Here is a 15,566-nt window from a genome sequence, read left to right on the forward strand (position 1 = left end):
AACTAAATTTTGTCAACTCAAAAGTCCCGAATCTACCATCTAAACCCCATCCTGTAAATAAGGGTGAGATTCTGAGTTTTCTCCATCCTGAGGTAAAATTGATCTCCATAAGTGAACCTGTAAAACTCAAAAATATAAAACAATCACACACATATGTCATACACAGGAAGTTCTGTGGGGGCTGCAAATGCAATGAGTCAGAAAGATATTGTGGTCCTCCATGTGGACCTTCCTGTAAGCATTCCTTCTAGAACATCCAACCCTGAGGGGAAAATGCCAGCTTCTGCCCAAACCCTTGCAATCCTGATAGTTAAGCCTTTAATAGCATTTTGCAGTTTTTGACAACACCCGTGTACACACAATCACACCTGACCCCCCCACCCCCCCCAAAAAAGATGTAGAATTGATCACCCCGGCTACTAGAGATAAATGTTAAGTATCAGAATCTTTTGATCCAAACAATTTGTAAATAATAATGAATAAGAAAAAGAGGAAAAAAAACTTTTTTTGTGTGGGGGAGGGACCCTCGCCAGTGGCAGGGGATCAAACTGGCACTGCAGAGGCTGCGGGCAGCCTCGCAACCCAGTGCTCAACCACTGCGCCACCAGGGGAGGCCCGAGAAAAAACCCTTTTTAAAGACTCCATCGCCAAATGAGAGGTAAATATGAAAGCATGATCGGCAATATTAGTCACAGGGAAATGTAAATTGAAATCACAATGAGATATCACCACTTAGCTGTGACACCCATGTCTAAATTAAACAAACAACTCTGATCATACCAAATGCTGAAGATGTGAAACAACTGCCTTTCTTATTCACTACTGGTGGGCATATGAACTGGGACAACTGTTTTGGGGAAACATCGGCCATATCTATTTAACTGAATATTAAGCATATCTTATCTCCCAAAAATTCCACTCCTAAAAATACTCCCAAAAGAAGGTTATATATATACTGATCAAAGCTCATGGTGGCACTATCCAAAATGGGAAATAACCCAAATCTCCATTAAAATTGAATGGGTAGTTCAATAGTGGAATTAAATGTTCACACAAGGGATACCATTCAACAATGAACACCAGCAATCTCCTGCTCTGCAGCAATACATGTGCGAATTTATGGAAAAAGTATCGAGCAAATGAAACTGGCACAACAGGACACATACTGTGTGAATCCATTTTTAGAAAGTTCAAAATAGGCAAAGGCATCCATGGTGACAGAACTCAAGTTTGTGGTTCCTGGCATGGACCTGTGGACAGCAGAGGACTTGGTCTGTGTAGGAGTCACTTTGTAAAAATGTATTAAGCATCATACTTATGATTTATGCACTTGTCTATTGCTGTGTCAGACTTCAACTGGAAAGGAGAAAGAGGGACCTTTGTAAAATATAAACAAAAAAAGAAATACCAAAAGAAAAAGAAAACATTGACAATATAATGCAATTTTATCTCCTAAATAGCTTTCAAACTTATTTCTTCCTTTTATTTCCAGACCACTGTAGGGTAATGAATCGGTCAGGCTTTTACCCCACTAGCCTGGGTGGCTATCACCTGCGGCCTTAAATGTAGACAGGGCTTGGGAGCATGGGCCCGAGACATGTGTGCCTCATGGTGGATCCCTGGAGGATGGTGTGGGCATGCGTAAATGGGCACACACCTGAGGCTGGAGGTTGAGGCTATATGGGTGGAAGAAAACAGCTATGAGAGGATGAGGAAGAGACCACAAGAGAACATCAGGGAAAGCCAAGAGAAAAGAGTGCATAGAGATTCGCAGGGGGCTCAAGTTGCTGTCTCCCTGCAGGCTTGGTTCCCCTGCTTACCATTAAAACCTGTGGGGATGATAGTGGTTGGACCAGTTTGTACTCCCACTAGCGGTGCAGGAGAGTTCCTTTTTCTCCACAACCTCGCCAACATTTGTTGATGTTAGTTTTTTTTAATATGTGCCATTCTCACTGGTGTAAGATGGTATCTCATTGTAGTTTTGATTTGCATTTCCCTGATTACAAGTGATTTTGAACATTTTTTCATATGCCTGTTCCATATGATCCAGCAATCCCACTCCTAGGTATTTACCCAAAGGACACAGAAACAGTAATTCCAAAGGGCACCTGCACCCCTATGTTTATAGCAGCACTATTTACAATAGCTAAACTATGGAAGCAACCCAAATGCCCAAAAATAGATGAGTGGATCAAGAAGATGTGGTACATATACACAATGGAATATTACTCAGCAATCAAAAAGATAAACTCATGCAGTTTGCAGCAATGTGGATGGAGCTAGAAGGGATCATGCTCAGATAAATAAGTCAGAAAGAAGAAAAAAAAAAAAGAAGAAAAAGAAAAAAGAAAAATACCAGACGGTCTCATTCATAGCAGAAATTTAGAAAACCTAAATAAGAGACCAGGAAAAAGACTAATCAATACAAAGTAAAAATCAAAATCAACAAGCAACCATAAACCAGAGACACACTAACGGGCATGGGGGGAGGGATTAGGGCCAAAATAAGGGGGGTGGGAATTGTATGGGGAATATAACCAAAATGAAAATGTATACATTGTGCAAAGATGAAAAAGATGTAAGAATGATATAAAATAAAATATTTAAATAAAAAATTAAAAAATTATATAAAATAAAACATTTAAATAAAAAAATTAAATAATAAATAAATAAATAAATAAATAAAACCTGTGGGGATGATGCCAAGGGCTCCAAGGTTCTCTTTTAAGCATCTGAACCGACCACTAACTTACTCAGGCCTTATGAACTCATTCTTAGCCTAGTACAACAGCCTCTCTACTAGGTAACCCTGTCCCCATCTATCTTCTTATAAGAATTCCACTACACTGGAGTCCGAGCAAGCTTTCCAAAGCACAAATCTAACCATGTCACTCACCTGCTTAGGGAATAAAATCCTTCACAGCATATTTATTTCTGCTTCAATAGTTCAATTTGTTCCAAAAATACAATACAAAAACTAACTTGAGAACCAGGTGGCTAACCCTCAGATTTAACAGATAGAATTTTGTCCTATTTGTTCCAGATTAAATAATGTTGTTGTTAAAAAATATGCTATTAATATACAATAAAAACTTAGTCTCTATGATCCACACAGTCCCTTCCCCAGGTAATTATTATCCTAGACTTTGATGTGTGACCCAACATATGTATGCATCCATGAGCTATGTATATAGAGAACTGTTTTATACATGTATATGTTTAAATATGATCAAGTAGCATGATTCTCATAATCTGCTTTAATCACTCTGTGTCATTCTTTCACAACTTATACATGACCATACAGAGATCTAGAATATTTTGACCACCATGCAACATCACTGTATGTATGGGTAAATCTTACTAATCCATTATAAAATTGAAGACTGTTTAGGTTGTTCCAGTTTTTCACTATTATAAATATTTCAGCAATGAACACATATATCCCTTGTTCAAATGAATGTTTTAGCCCAAAATATGTACAGAAGTGGAATTTCTGGATGGTAGAGTGTATATATTTTAATAGCTATTTTTAATAGCTATTATTGCCAAAATGCTCTAAGAAGTAGCTGTAACACATTTAAATACTAATATTAGCGACTGCATGTGAGATTTCCATCCTCAATAATTAATATTGTCAGACTTTTCAATTTTAACAATATGATACATTTAAATAAGTAAAATCCCTTTGGGTTTTGTTATTCATTTTGGGTACTGAATAGATTGAGTTGGTGTGGCCTGTAATTTTTTATTGTGAGCTTAACTGTAGCAGAGCTTGTGTTTTCCATGAGAGTCCCATGTGCCCTGGTATCTAAAAAGCATTTTTGTTTGTTCCTGCCAGGAAGGAGTTGCAGGAGGTTTACAGGTCTTGGACTATGCAAATCTAGTCATGTTCTTGTCTTTAACTCTCTAAAGTAGGATTTCAGAAAATAGTTCAGACTTCTCAGATATACAAGAAGGCATGGCAGTGTACCTTTCCAACCTCTACTTCTGCCTAAAAGCATTACATAGGTTTTATATTAGATATACGGAGCTCTTTTGAACCTGGCCCATGTATTAATGGGAAAGGGAGCTGTTACCTTTTATTAAGTCGAGGGAGTTGTTATATTTTACTCAATGTTTCTACATGTATTTTTTTCTGCTAGTGGTGCTGATAGTGAAGTCTGCCATGTTACTGAATTTGTAATTTCAGCATGGGGTTCCTTTCATGGTCTGATACTTGCCTTTCTCTAGATTCCCATTTCTTTTGCTGCATCTATATTTTCCCTTGTTTCTGTAAATCCAACCAGGCTGACCGTTTTTCTCATGTATATGAAACTATTTCCATACCATCTTCAAGGATCGAAAAGATCTACCTCCACCTTCATTGAGAAATGTCTAAGCCCACAGTGACTTTGCTGCCTTCTTATTCTGCTATTGACTATATGCCTACCTATTTCGCCTACTGATTTTCACCTACTGGCTGTGACAGGATCTTATCTTTCATTTTTGTCTTAGCTTGGGACATAGTGACCAGAACAGAGTGGGCACTTGAAAATATTTTTTGATTGAATAAATGACTAGGGAGTCCCTCCTTACCTTATATATGTAGAAGGATATGTGTATTCATATGTACAAGTATGTAATATGTATTTCTCTGGCTAGGTCTGCAGTCTGTGTGTTCAAGTATATGCATGTATGTACACAGTCACTCTGCTTCTTCTGAGTAGTGACACAAACCCTTAGGTGGCATTTGTGGAGATGCTGTGATGTTTGCGGTAACAGTGGAAAGGGGAAATAAAGGATAATTGCCACTTTGGTGACCAAACTGTGGAACATGTGGTTCTAGCAGCTCTCAGTCAGAAAGTCTCCCAAAGGAAGGTTCTTGTTATGGGAGGTGGAACCCATTGTACCTAAGTGAACACTGCTCTGCTCTTGGGTGCAGGGCATGGGAAGGGTGGGAGTAGAGTGCGTTTTGACATCAGTGGGACCACCTCTGTAGACAATATTCCTGTGGACCTTATCTCTTTGATTCTAATCGAAGTTTATGTGTCCAGTTTGTCCTTTTCATTTTCTTTTTAGTCTTTCAAGGCCAGTTCCTGCTGTACACAGGGCCCCTTTCCATTCCATTAAGCCTCTGCCTTCTATTTCTGTGTTTCCTTCCCTCTCATTACTTTGGCATGTGGGCAAACAGAAACTTTCTACCAGGGGTGCTCTCTCTCAACATCTTTCTCTTTCTGCTAGATTCATGGGCTGCTGTCTGGGGGTCCTTCTTTATTGGCAGAGGAGTGCCATGACCGTGATGTCACCCCTGGTCTGTTGGAGGACCCCAGCGTGAATCAAGACATCAGAGGAAATGAGTGGTGATCCCCCAAGGAGACAAGCTAATAAAGTCATCATCGGTGACAGCAAAGGAAATGAAGGAAAACCAGGATCAGAGTAATGAGTGCAACCAGTGTTTGTTTATTCATTCCTCATTCATTCAAATAGTAAATATTCACTGAGCTTTTCCCTGTGAGTAAGACATAGTTCTTGCCCTCAAGGGATTTACAGTCTAAGGAGGGCATTCTATCTATAGACAAAAGAAACACAAAGGTAAGCTCAGGATACGGAGGAAACCCAGAGAAGAGGAATGTAAATGACAGGAAGTTCAGAGAGGAAGCAAATCTCACTCATACACACACTGATAAAAACGTGGGTGTGGTGTCAGATAGACTTGGGTTTAAGTCTCCCCTCTGCCAATTAACTACAGAAGCCACTCACTAAATGAGCTTCTCTTTCCTCAGTGGGACATTGAAGATAGCATACCCATGTGAAATGGTTGTAGTGATTAAATGAAATGAGTTTTTAGAATAGAGTCTGACTCACTGCAAGCGTTTACATCAAAGATATATTACATCTCAGATAGGTGATGCTTAATGCTAAGTTTTGAAGCAACTAGTAGGAGTTGGTTAGATGAAGAAAAAGGAACGTGATGTTCTCGGCAGAGAACACAACCACGTCCACAGGTCTGACACGTTTCACGAGCTGATACGTAGCGCGTCATCTGTTTGATGTGGTTGGAATAAAAGGCTGGTGTGTGGTTGTGGTGGAAGCTGAAGTAAGGACAGTAGTAGAGGTTGTGAAGTCTTGTAAACCTACCAAGTCTAAACTGTTTTCTGATCTCCACCTTTAAAGACCTTAAAAAGAGAATCATATTTTTTAAAAGTCACTGAAGCAGCTGGACATAAATGCCAAGAAGCATAAGCACCTTCATATAATTTGGTCTAATAAATAAACTTCTAATAATTTATGATAAGGAAATAATCAAAGACAAAAAATTATGTGCAAGGATGTACACTTAAATCTGTTTTTTTTTTAAATAATGAAACTGGAAATAATCTAATGTTAAATAATTGGAAAATGATTAAATACATTCTGATACAACCAACTGATGTGATATTTTAAAATAGTCAAATGTATTCAACAATATGTAAAGGAATAGAAAGGTATTTAAAATAAATATCAACTCAAAAAAAGGATTTCAAAGCTTACATGATTCTGATTTTGGTTTAAAAGAAATATCTATGTGCACAGCAAAACTATTAGAAGGAACTGTACCAAAAAAACAAAACAAAACACAAAACACACTATCTCTGCATAATGAAATTATTTAAGATTCACTTTCTTTTTCAAGTTTTTTCTGTACTCTGCATATTTTTAGAATAATTATGTAGCTTTTATAATTTAAAAACTATCTTCCCTTTAAGATTACACAGAATACAGTATTATGTAGGAGAGACAGAAAGAAATGAGACAATTAGATGACTAGCATAATAATCCAGGAGAGAAATGAGGACACTTTGAGCCAAGCTACATCCATGAAATGTAGATTCTAGAATATGGAGAGATTTCGAACTGGGAAACCTTCATTGCCTATTACAAATGGGTAGAACAGAGAGACGAAATCAAAGATGATGTCCAATTTTCTGACTTGGGACGTCAAGTGAAGGATGTGCTGATCTCAGAGAGAAAGAGAAAAGAGGGAAAGAGCAATTTTGGGGAGAAAGCAGCTGGAATGAAGAATTCTGTTTTGGATATGTCAAATTTGAGGTGTCAGTGAGACATTGAGCTGGACATATCCAATATAATTGGATATTGGAGAGTTTACTCATTCTTTTATTCAACAAGTATTTATTTACTATCTATGATGGGTCAGACAATACTTTGATTTTGGACAATATAACAATGTACAAAAGAGATGAACTTGCTTTCTAGTTGGGGACTAGAATTGCTAGGTCAGAATACCCTTCTGGGCTGGAGATATTGTAAAAGTGTAGACATTTAGGAGTCAACAACCTGGGCAGGTGGAGATGGAAAAAGCCACAGGAAATAGATGAAACAGATGGCCCATTGGGGAGCCTGGAATGAGAAGGGCTTATTTTGGACCAAGTTCACTTAGACTATTTCTTTCCCATAACTTAGAGTGATAAATGTCTACAAACCCCTCAAATATGATTATTTTCTGACTGTACTTAACTCCCAACCTAGACACTCCTGTGAGAGGGGGACAGATCATATTCTCTCTCCTAGATTTGGTAGTCTTATCTCTAAAATAGAAATAATGTACTGGAACCCGAACCAAAAAAAACTTTCCTTCATCAGAACCTCTGTTCCTTCTGCCAAGAATGCCCTTCCCTATGACCACCCCCTCCTTGGTTCCTTTCTGTCAAACAGACCACTGCTCAACTAACTCTATTCCAGAGAGAACTCCACTGAATCTCCATAGTAAATTAGTAATAAACCCAGGTCCTTGCTGCTGCAGCACCCCCCCCCCTTTTTTTTTTTTTTTTTAAGATTTATTTATTTATGCATACAAGAACTGGGATGTAAGCCAGAGGTGCAGGGTGGGAGGAGGAGTGGGGATGGTGGAGAGAAGATTCACCAGAGAGAGTGGGGAGCAGAACAGGCAGATGTACTGAAATACACTGCTGAGGGGAGCAGCGGGTAAGACAGGTGTGGTCTGCTGTGCCCTGTGTGTCAGCTCCCTGGCTGGCTGCAGTGGCTGGCTGACAACAGTTTGATAGCACTGTATTTAACAATCCCCGTGCCACCAGGGAGGCCCCTCCAACACACCCTTCTAATCCCTGCCTGATATTTCTCTTATTTATTGTTGATTCTCTTACCCCAACCAGAATAAGTCCTGATATTATAGATCAAGATAGTCCTAACCTTTATAAAAGAGCCTGACACATATGAGGCAAGTACTGACTTTTTAATTGTTTTGAGTTTGCATTTTGGGTCATTTCAATGATTTTGAACAAATAAGGAATATTCCAACTTTAGAACTAAACATTATAAAACAATTATGGAATATGTCTATGTCCCCAGAACCTTGTCAAAGTGCTGAGGATATAGAACTAAATCTTATTTTTCTTGTTTGCAAATACAATCAGTCTCCAGAGAGATACCAACACCTACACACCTCTTATAAGGGAGTGAATAAAGGTGGGGTGGATAACTGGGTTGGTGTGAGGAAGAATCTGGAGAGGTGTTGTAAGCATGGAGGCTGGAACTAGGTAGTCTCAGCGTAACAGTGCCATCTCCATAAAAGGGGAGGTACCATGTCTCCCAACCCCATTTACCTGTAGCTGCCCTGGACTGGCACTGGGAATTAGGGCACAGAACTTAGTGGCCAGGTAAAGCTATATAACATGGAAGGCAGGCGGGCTCTGTGGAGAAGGGAGTGCTTGCTTCTCAGCTTTGGACTTGCAAAAGGGACTTAGGGGACTTGGAGAAGACACATGGAGAGAGATAGAGAAACTTGAAAGAGACACATGGGGAGGCTGATGGTGGTGGCTGTTCTCTTGATTTGTACTTTGATTTTTCTCCTTTTGTCTCAGCTTTCTGGGATCTGCTTCAGAACCCCTTTTTGATGGTTCTCTGCCACAAGGTGCTTTAGGCTTGTGGCAAGTGCTTAGGCCTCAGTAGCCTTGGTTTAGGTCAACCTTGTTTGACTGGGCATTTACCCACAAGGGGGTGGATAACTTTGTGTTTTATTGGAAAATAATTATTATCTCTCCTCTCTCTATGTGCACCAATTCTATTAAAGAGTTTTCATGCTGAACGTATGCTTTGTCTTTGTGTGCATGGTCATAGTGTGCAAGTTGGAGGTCCTGGGGTGCTCCTTGGCCACACACTAACATCAAGATTTCAAACTGGAATTCTGGGATTGTGCTACCAACTTGATATTCTGACCGATAGGCTTGGTTGATGGTTAAAGAGATGAGATAAAGGAATGGGTCCACTTTTAAAACTATACTGAGTTGTGAACTTTACATATGTCTGATTCGCGTTGTCCATCACCTACAGATGTACATACACAAACGTAGTAGGTACTCAAGAAATATCTTTTCAATTAACAAAAGTCCCATCTCAGTATAAAATAAAAGGGGGGGACTGGCTGCACAACAATGAGAATATACTCAACACTACTGAGCTATACCCTTAAAAATGGTTATGCTGGTAAATTTTGTGTGATGTGGTTTTTTACTACATTTGAAAGTGAAAATTATATGATAATAAGATTTCAGAGTGAGTGATTCAGCTATACCTGGGTGTATTCCTGAAAAATCAAAGTACTCAAAGCATGTTCGTGTTTCCAGGGAGAGTTGCTCCTGCCTTCAGAGTCTGTGAACCTGCATGAAGAGGGGAGGGAGATGCTGAGGCTCAGAGAGGTTTAATAACTTGTCCAAGGTAACACTGCCAGTGGAGCAGGTCCCATGACTAGAACCCAAGTCTTTTGACTTCAGGATAGCACTCTTCCTACCCACCTGGGTGCTCAAGGGCAGGGGCAACTGTTGTAGCCCCCTCTCACATCCCATTCACATCTGGGGCATCCCCCCTCCTGCCAGAGGAGATGGACCAGGCAGTCCCTTGACATTTCTCATGAAAGGAATAGGCACCTTGGGCCTCCCCGGTGGCGCAGCGGTTGAGCGCTGGGTTGCAAAGTTGCCCGCAGCCTCTGCAGCACCGGTTCGATCCCCGGCTGCTCCCCGGCCACCGGAGGAGGGTCCCACGTGGCGCGCAGACCTCTCCTGCCGCCCGCTGCTCCCCTCAGCAGTGTACTTCGGTCCTTCTGCCTGCTCTGCTCCCCGCTCTGGCTCTGGTGAATCCTCTCACCCTCCCGCGCTTCTGACTGTCCCCAGTGCATGTATAAACAAAAACAAACAAACAAACAAACAAATAAATAAATAAAACATGCCTCTAAATAAAAAAAAAAAAAATTTAAAAAAAAAAAAAAGAAAGGAATAGGCACCTTATGATTAGCATGCCCTAAACTGAGTTTCAGGTGTATCAGTTATTTGAGGATATGATGATATATTCTTTTTTTAAACATAATTTATTTCATTATATATTTTTTACATCATTGTTCATTTTTGTACAATATTTGCTTTCTCCTCTCAGGCATAGTCCCCATAGAATTCCCACCATCGCATCACCCGTGCACCATCACCATAGTCCCTTGGGCTCTTCCCTCCCCTGTTCTGATCCCTCTCCCTCCCCCACAGAATGTCTCTGAGTTATAGTTGCCTGCCAATTTTCTTTTTGTTATTATTTTTTCCCCTGATCCTTTATTTGGTTCCCCTATATTCCTCCTATAAGTGAAACCATCCGATATTTTTCTTTTCCCTTCTGACTTATTTCACTGAGCATAATCCCTTCTAGCTCCATGATGATATATTCTTAAAAACAATTTTTGGTGAGAGTTCACCATGTAGCTTATTGACTATAACATAGAAGGACTTTGAGAACTGAGTCATATCCTATAACAAAACTCCTTCTTCCCCGCATACTTATTTTTGAGAATATGGTTTTCCAGTGCTGACATCTGTAAATATGCAAAATAGGAATAGGATTGATGCTTAACTCTGTGTTGTTCTAGCATAAATATATATCAGTGGGTACCTGAACTAAGAAAAGTTTTATTTAACTCATTATGAGATGACTTTCCAGTAAAGTTTTCTTTATGTTTAGGAATTATTTTTTAAAAATTCATATTTGTTATTTTGATCAATTTTGTACTACTGATAATTATGATAACTCAAGTCAGATGAAATATTTTCCACTTGGAACCATATGGCTACAGGAAACAAAAGATTTACATTTCTATATATATGAGGTATATGATATGATGAGAAATAAAAACTTTTAATCATAGAATCTACAGTAGGCTAAGTCTGGAGAGGAGGTAAGTAGAACAAAAATATGAGTTCAAGGAATAAAAGGAACTATGTAAAGTTTCTGGCTGTATGGGCAGGAATTGACACAGTGCAGGTTTTCTATGATCCAGCAGACTGGGTAAAGGAGGAGCCAGAGTCCTCAGTGGTTTTGCAGGTTTTTATTGGGATTACCAGGTACATGGCAGGCAGGGGCGCTGGGAGGCCAGTAGGCTAGCAGGTCTCCCAGCCCCAGCAAGTCTTCACTCTGGGCTCCGGCCTTCTCTTGGCTTCTGCTGCTCTGGCTTCTCTCTCGGCTTCTGCTGGCGTCCCCGTGACGCCACCCTTAAAAAGCACAGTCTTAGCCCAGGTGAATCCCATCTACCTCTGCCCACACCCTATTCCAGGTGTCCGCCATCAGGCATGCATTCAGGACCACAAGGATCCATCATCTATCCTGATGGCGGGAGGGCAGAAAAGCCTGACATTTTTCCTTACCCTACACTGGCTTTTTCGATTTCATACATTTTTAAGTAAATGTAAACATCAGTATGTTATAATTAAATGCAACTAGATGCATTTAAGAGTGATTTCAAAATGTCAATCTTTACAAATTGCCATAAATTACATTCTTTTAGCTACTTAAGCTTAAAACCTTTTAAGACATTAACTTAAAATGTGTGCACATAATATTTTGAACATTTTTAAGGGCGTGACCCACACAAGTTTGGGAACCACTGGCAAAGATTGTTCTTGATGAGTGAGTTGTACTGTTAAGAAGCACTAACAAATGGGTAGGCAACTGGAGGAAGATAGGTGTAAAGCAACCAACCCATTCTGAGCAGGTTTATGAACGGTTCTAGCAGCCACATACTCTTCGCCGTGGTTTGTAGTCGCTCCAACAATCCTCCGTACACTCCACTCCTCCACCCTTAACACCGCACTACCACCACACCGCACTATGCTGCACCACCCTTATATTATCAGTCTTTTAGCGCAGGTGTACCCACTTCAGGTGCCCGCCATCAGGCATGCACCCAGGATCACAGGGCTCTCTCATCTATCCTGATGGCGGAAGGGCAGAAAAGCCTGATACCTTTTACCTTACCCTACAGTCCACCCCCTCAGGGTTTTCTGCCATATAGTCTACGTATGTACAATTTTTTTAAGCAAACATAAACAGTGCAGCCCTGGACCACAAAAGCAAATACATCACAAATGACTAAACTTAATTTTCCTAGGGGCGGAAGGACAGAGAAGTTACCGGTACCAGCAATGGGAGATCCCTCCCATCGGGCAATATACATGCCAATTTGGCATCCGAAGACAATATTGTTGCTGGCATCAGTGGCCTTCCAGGGCGTGAATACCACACTCGCTTTGCCAGTGAAGAGGCATCAGTGGGTTCTACATGCAGCAGGAGTGGAGAGCTCATAATGGGCCACAGAGTTATTACAAATGTCCCCTTGAGGATTGCCTGCTGATCTGTCACTCCAGGGTGGGTAACACGCACCCGTGGCGGCCACTGCGCGCTCACCCATGGTTTTATCTGTAAATTGGCCTCCAGGCCATGACCCCAAGGGGCTATCAGAGCCACCCACCGCATGTGGGGAGCCTTCACTGTCCAGGGCCATTCCCAGTCCACAGTCTGCCCTGGGTCCACTCCAGTTGGGGCTGGCAATAGGATGTTGCCCTGCTGTCCAAGTCCCGGTTTTAATAAGATGTCTGATGTCTTTATTTGTAATTGGATGGGAGCAGCGGCACGATGTAGCAATGCCTCCACTGGAGCCAGGCCGCCTCTCCTGCTCCTCTCATTCAATGTCTGCAACACCTCCCAGAGACGTCGACTCCACCCGGCCAGCGTCTGAGTGAGGGCAGTGGCTCTTAGTCCTTGCTTCAGTAGGCCATTATACCTCTCTATAATCCCTGCAGCTTTGGGATTATAGGGAGTGTGAAACTTCCATTCAACACCCATGTTCTTGGCCCACTGCTGCACCCGGGCTCCTGTAAAATGAGTCCCTTGATCGCTCTCCACTACCAGCGGACGTCCATATGCAGCACATAGGCGTGCCAGTGCTGCCAAAACTGCCTTTTGGTCCGCATGTGGAGCAGGGTAAGCTGCCAATAACCCGGTAGCAGTGTCCACACAGGTGACAGCATATTGTTGTCCATCGGAGCGAGGTAATGGTCCAATGATGTCAATCTGCCAGCGTGTCAGGGGTACCTGCCCCCGCAACACCTGGCCTGTAGATGCAAAAGGTCTCCGGGGGTAAGTCCTAGAACATACTACACATGTTTCACATGCAGTCTGGATTTCTTTTAAAGTTACAGGTAGACCCCAGGCACGTACAGTGGCCCACATTGTCTTCTGCCCTGCGTGGAGCAAGCGTCTGTGTAGCCACTGCGCAACATCCCGCCCTGGAGCAGTTTCAAGCCATCAAACCCGGGCTAGGGTATCTGCCTCATCATTGCCTGGTGAGGCTAATGGGGCATGTCCTGTGACATGATAAACAGTCACCTGCTTCTGATGCCCCAGATCCCATAGATCTTTCCATAGGGCCTGGCCCCACAATGGCCGATGCATAACTGTCCAGTCATTTAAATTCCATGTGGAAATCCACAGTGTCAGGCCCCTGTACACAGCCCAACTGTCAGTACAGATTACTACAGGGGAAGGCTCATGGGCCACCACCATCCATACTGCTCGCAGTTCAGCCCATTGGCTGCTCTGTCCCGTCCCGGTTTCGAACCAGATAGTGTCTGTTTCTGGGTGTACAGCCACCGCTGTCCAAGAGGCTGGCTGGCCCCGGCTGGAGCCATCTGTATACCAGGCCTCTGCTGGAATGGGTGCTCGACCCTCCTTGTAGGGACTAGCTTCAGGTTCGGCTTCTATACAGGCTTCTGAATTTGGTTCCATACTAGTATATGTCACAGGACCAAGAACCTCCTGCAACTCCACCCTTAAGGGGCTAGTTGACAGGGTGCAGCGCTGTTCTAAGTATGCCCCCCACTTCGCCAAAGTGGGTGTTTGAGCAGTGCCACTATGGGGCTTTGTTGTCCAGTCCCGTACCCATCCAGCTATTGGGTAAGTGGTTCTCACTGAGACAGGGGCTGTGGCAGTTATACTTTCTGTGGCTAGTAAGGCTGCATATACCGCAGCTAACTGTTTCTCAATTAAGGAATACCTAACCTCAGCCCCCTTCCAGAGTTGGGACCGAACCCAATAGGCTGTCGTAGCCTCTCTGATTTCTGCCAGAGTCCCCACCCGAACCCTTCCTGAGTAACATGTACATCGAGCTCACAGGGTCGGGCTGGGTCAAAAACCTGCAAGGCCTGAGCAGTCTTTATAGTTCGTTTGGCCGTGGCAAATGCTGTGTCTGCCTCAGCTGACCAATCCCACCTGGCTCCCTTACGTATTAACATATACAAGGGCCGTAAGAGCTGGGCCATGTGAGGTATAAATGCCCTCCAGTAACCCAGCAGACCCAGAAAGGCTTGCAGCTGCTTCACTGTGGTTGGAGTGGGGTAAGCTTGAACTTTATCTATCACAGCTTCAGGGATAACCTTTGTCTTACCCGACCAAACAACTCCCAGGAACTTAACTGACAGTCCAGGCCCCTGCAGTTTGCTTTCGTTGATTGCCCAGCCGCATGTTTTCAGGTGTGTTAATAAGAGAGGTACTGCCTTTTCCAGATCTGTAAGAGAGTCACTTGTCAATAAAATATCATCAATATAATGGTATAAACGCACTGAAGATGGCCTTTCCCACCGGGCCAAATCTGCTGCCACCAGCCCGTGACACAGAGTCGGGCTGTGCAGGTATCCCTGTGGCAGCACAGTGAATGTCCACTGCCGGCCTTCCCAGGTGAAGGCGAATTGGTCTTGACTTCCTGGGGCTATATCTATGGAAAAAAAAGCATTTGCCAGATCAGCTACAAAATGGTACATTCCCAGCTCGTGGCTCAGACGATCCATCAAATCTGCCACTGAAGGCACTGCAGCATGCAAGGGGGGAACTACCTTATTCAATTCACGATAATCTACTGTCATGCGCCAAGAGCCATCGGGCTTCTTCACCGGCCACACTGGCGAATTGTAGGGGCTGTGGGCAGTACGCACAATGCCCACTTTCTCCAGCTCTGATATTGTGCCTGTAATTTCTTTGTAGCCTCCGGGCAACCGATATTGCTTGGTATTAGTCACTCGCCTAGGGACTGGCAGTTGTAGGGGCGGATGCTTAGCATGTCCTCTCACCACTGCCTTTACCACTCGCACTCTAAGGCGAAACTCTCCGACTGTGGTTTCTAGCCATAAGCCACGTAGTACATCCACCCCCAGGATGTACTCCGGGATGGGCGATACATACACTTTATACTCTTTAGGGGGTAATCG

The sequence above is a fragment of the Talpa occidentalis genome, unplaced genomic scaffold (genome assembly GCF_014898055.3).
Source record: "Talpa occidentalis isolate TD23 unplaced genomic scaffold, MPIMG_talOcc4v2.1 talOcc4.9, whole genome shotgun sequence".
NCBI lineage: Eukaryota > Metazoa > Chordata > Mammalia > Eulipotyphla > Talpidae > Talpa > Talpa occidentalis.